Here is a 5000-nt window from a genome sequence, read left to right on the forward strand (position 1 = left end):
GGGGTTGACATTGGATGGCGGGTGCCCAGGGGTCAAAATCGACTGGCGGGTGCCCAGGGGTTGACATTGGATGGCGGGTGCCCAGGGGTCGAAATCGACTGGCGGGTGCCCAGGGGTTGACATTGGATGGCGGGTGCCCAGGGGTCGAAATCGACTGGCGGGTGCCCAGGGGTTGACATTGGATGGCGGGTGCCCAGGGGTCAAAATCGACTGGCGGGTGCCCAGGGGTTGAAATTGACCAGGGGGAGAGCGCCTGCCATAGCCGAAATAGGAGCGCTATGGGCGGCCTGCCTCAGCAGATTTGGCCCCCCCAAATCCTGGTTCTCAAAAATTTTCAAAGTCAACTTTTTTCAAAATATTTTCAGAGTGCCACTTCCCAGGGGGATTCTCGCCTGCCATAGCCGAAATAGGAGCGCCATGGGCGGCCTCAGTGAGCACATTTGGCCCCCCCATCCTGGAGCGCCATGGACCAGGGGGAGAGCGCCTCTCTTTGGGGCTTGTTGCTGGCTGTTGGCGGGGCTCCATGGACCAGGGGGAGAGCGCCATGGACCAGGGGGAGAGCGCCTCTCTTCGGGGCTTGATGCCTGTTGGCGGGGCTCCATGGACCAGGGGGAGAGCGCCTCTCTGTGGGGCTTGTTGCTGGCTATTGGCGGGGCTCCATGGACCAGGGGGAGAGCGCCTCTCTTTGGGGCTTGTTGCTGGCTGTTGGCGGGGCTCCATGGACCAGGGGGAGAGCGCCATGGACCAGGGGGAGAGCACCTGCCATAGCCGAAATAAGAGCACTATAGGCGGCCGCCCTCAGCACATTTGGCCCCCCAAATCCTGGTTCTCAAAAATTTTCAAAGTCAACTTTTTTCAAAATATTTTCAGAGTGCCACTTCCCAGGGGGATTCTCGCCTGCCATAGCCGAAATAGGAGCGCCATGGGCGGCCTCAGTGAGCACATTTGGCCCCCCCATCCTGGAGCGCCATGGACCAGGGGGGAGAGCGCCTCTCTTTGGGGCTTGTTGCTGGCTGTTGGCGGGGCTCCATGGACCAGGGGGAGAGCGCCATGGACCAGGGGGAGAGCGCCTCTCTTCGGGGCTTGATGCCTGTTGGCGGGGCTCCATGGACCAGGGGGAGAGCGCCTCTCTTTGGGGCTTGTTGCTGGCTATTGGCGGGGCTCCATGGACCAGGGGGAGAGCGCCTCTCTTTGGGGCTTGTTGCTGGCTGTTGGCGGGGCTCCATGGACCAGGGGGAGAGCGCCATGGACCAGGGGGAGAGCACCTGCCATAGCCGAAATAAGAGCACTATAGGCGGCCGCCCTCAGCACATTTGGCCCCCCAATCCTGGTTCTCAAATTTTTTCAAAGTCAACTTTTTTCGAAATATTTTCAGAGTGCCACCTCCAGCGGGGGCTCTCGCCTGCCATAGCCGAAATAAGAGCACTATGGGCGGCCGCCCTCAGCACATTTGGCCCCCCCATCCTGGAGCGCCATGGACCAGGAGGAGAGCGCCTCTCTTCGGGGCTTGATGCCTGTTGGCGGGGCTCCATGGACCAGGGGGAGAGCGCCTCTCTTTGGGGCTTGTTGCTGGCTGTTGGCGTGGCTCCATGGACCAGGGGGAGAGCGCCATGGACCAGGGGGAGAGCACCTGCCATAGCCGAAATAAGAGCACTATAGGCGGCCGCCCTCAGCACATTTGGCCCCCCCATCCTGGAGCGCCATGGACCAGGAGGAGAGCGCCTCTCTTCGGGGCTTGATGCCTGTTGGCGGGGCTCCATGGACCAGGGGGAGAGCGCCTCTCTTTGGGGCTTGTTGCTGGCTGTTGGCGTGGCTCCATGGACCAGGGGGAGAGCGCCATGGACCAGGGGGAGAGCACCTGCCATAGCCGAAATAAGAGCACTATAGGCGGCCGCCCTCAGCACATTTGGCCCCCCCCATCCTGGAGCGCCATGGACCAGGAGGAGAGCGCCTCTCTTCGGGGCTTGATGCCTGTTGGCGGGGCTCCATGGACCAGGGGGAGAGCGCCTCTCTTTGGGGCTTGTTGCTGGCTGTTGGCGTGGCTCCATGGACCAGGGGGAGAGCGCCATGGACCAGGGGGAGAGCACCTGCCATAGCCGAAATAAGAGCACTATAGGCGGCCGCCCTCAGCACATTTGGCCCCCCCATCCTGGAGCGCCATGGACCAGGGGGAGAGCGCCTCTCTTCGGGGCTTGATGCCTGTTGGCGGGGCTCCATGGACCAGGGGGAGAGCGCCTCTCTTTGGGGCTTGTTGCTGGCTGTTGGCGTGGCTCCATGGACCAGGGGGAGAGCGCCATGGACCAGGGGGAGAGCACCTGCCATAGCCGAAATAAGAGCACTATAGGCGGCCGCCCTCAGCACATTTGGCCCCCCCCATCCTGGAGCGCCATGGACCAGGGGGAGAGCGCCTCTCTTCGGGGCTTGATGCCTGTTGGCGGGGCTCCATGGACCAGGGGGAGAGCGCCTCTCTTTGGGGCTTGTTGCTGGCTGTTGGCGTGGCTCCATGGACCAGGGGGAGAGCGCCATGGACCAGGGGGAGAGCACCTGCCATAGCCGAAATAAGAGCACTATAGGCGGCCGCCCTCAGCACATTTGGCCCCCCCATCCTGGAGCGCCATGGACAAGGGGGAGAGCGCCTCTCTTCGGGGCTTGTTGCTGGCTGTTGGCGGGGCTCCATGTACCAGGGGGAGAGCGCCATGGACCAGGGGGAGAGTGCCTCTCTTCGGGGCTTGATGCCTGTTGGCGGGGCTCCATGGACCAGGGAGAGAGCGCCTCTCTTTGGGGCTTGTTGCTGGCTGTTGACGGGGCTCCATGGACCGGGGGGAAAGCGCCATGGACCAGGGGGAGAGCGCCTGCCATAGCCGAAATAGGAGCACTATAGGCGGCCGCCCTCAGCACATTTGGCCTGTCGCCGCTGTCCGCTGGCCGCTGTCCGCTGGCCGCTGTCCGCTGGCCGCTGTCCGCTGGCCGCTGTCCGCTTTCCCCTTTACTTTCAGCACTTTCAGCACTTTCAGCACTTCCAGCACTTCCAGCACTTCCAGCACTTCCAGCACTTCCAGCTCTTCCCCCTCTTTCCCTTCTTCCAACTGCGGGCGCGCCGGGCGCACAGGGGCTCGTGCGGAGGGGTGTGTGTGCGTGCATGTGCCGAACAAGGAGGAGAGCGCCTCACTTCGGGGCTTGTCGCTGGCCGTCGGCGGGGCTCCAAGGACCAGGGGGAGAGCGCCTCTCTTTGGGGGCTTGATGCTGGCTGTTGGCGCGTGTCTTCGGGGCTCCACGGACCAGTGGGAGAGCGCCTGTCTTCGGGGCTTGATGCTGGCCGTTTGCGGGACTCCATGGACCAGGGGGAGAGCGCCATGGACCAGGGGGAGAGCGTCTCTCTTCAGGGCTTGACCAGGGCTCCAATCTTCCCATTGAAATGAATGGCGGGTGACCAGGCGTCCAAATCCCCCATTGAAATGAAGGCCGGGTGCCCAGGGCTCCAATCTCCCCAGTGAAATGAATGGCGGGTGACCAGGCGTCCAAATCCCCCATTGAAATGAAGGCCGGGTGCCCAGGGCTCCAATCTCCCCATTGAAATGAATGGCGGGTGACCAGGCGTCCAAATCCCCCATTGAAATGAAGGCCGGGTGCCCAGGGCTCCAATCTCCCCAGTGAAATGAATGGCGGGTGACCAGGCGTCCAAATCCCCCATTGAAATGAAGGCCGGGTGCCCAGGGCTCCAATCTCCCCAGTGAAATGAATGGCGGGTGACCAGGCGTCCAAATCCCCCATTGAAATGAAGGCCGGGTGCCCAGGGCTCCAATCTCCCCAGTGAAATGAATGGCGGGTGACCAGGCGTCCAAATCCCCCATTGAAATGAAGGCCGGGTGCCCAGGGCTCCAATCTCCCCATTGAAATGAATGGCGGGTGACCAGGCGTCCAAATCCCCCATTGAAATGAAGGCCGGGTGCCCAGGGCTCCAATCTCCCCAGTGAAATGAATGGCGGATGACCAGGCGTCCAAATCCCCCATTGAAATGAAGGCCGGGTGACCAGGGCTCCAATCTCCCCATTGAAATGAATGGCGGGTGACCAGGCGTCCAAATCCCCCATTGAAATGAAGGCCGGGTGACCAGGCGTCCAAATCCCCCCATTGAAATGAATGGCGGGTGACCAGGCGTCCAAATCCCCCATTGAAATGAAGGCCGGGTGCCCAGGGCTCCAATCTCCCCATTGAAATGAATGGCGGGTGACCAGACGTCCAAATCCCCCATTGAAATGAAGGCCGGATGCCCAGGGCTCCAATCTCCCCATTGAAATGAATGGCGGGTGACCAGACGTCCAAATCCCCCATTGAAATGAAGGCCGGATGCCCAGGGCTCCAATCTCCCCATTGAAATGAATGCCGGGTGACCAGGCGTCCAAATCCCCCCATTGAAATGAATGGCGGGTGACCAGGCGTCCAAATCCCCCATTGAAATGAAGGCCGGGTGCCCAGGGCTCCAATCTCCCCATTGAAATGAATGGCGGGTGACCAGACGTCCAAATCCCCCATTGAAATGAAGGCCGGATGCCCAGGGCTCCAATCTCCCCATTGAAATGAATGCCGGGTGACCAGGCGTCCATATCCCCCCCCATTGAAATGAATGACGGGTGACCAGGCAGGCGAGAGCCCCCGCTGCAGAGGCTCCAGAGGTGGCACTCTGAAAATATTTCAAAAAAAGTTGACTTTGAAATTTTTGGAGAACCAGGATTTGGGGGGGGGGGGGGCAAATGTGCTGAGGCAGGCCGCCCATAGTGCTCCTATTTCGGCCTGGGCGCGCCAGAGCACCCCCCTGGAAGTGGCACTCTGAAAATAATTAAAAAAAAATGACTTTGAAATTTTTTGAGAACCAGGATTTGGGGGGGGCAAATGTGCTGAGGCAGGCCGCCCATAGTGCTCCTATTTCGGCCTGGGCGCGCCAGAGCACCCCCCTGGAAGTGGCACTCTGAAAATAATTAAAAAAAAATGACTTTGAAAAT

The sequence above is a fragment of the Vanacampus margaritifer genome, unplaced genomic scaffold (genome assembly GCF_051991255.1).
Source record: "Vanacampus margaritifer isolate UIUO_Vmar unplaced genomic scaffold, RoL_Vmar_1.0 HiC_scaffold_165, whole genome shotgun sequence".
Lineage (NCBI taxonomy): Eukaryota > Metazoa > Chordata > Actinopteri > Syngnathiformes > Syngnathidae > Vanacampus > Vanacampus margaritifer.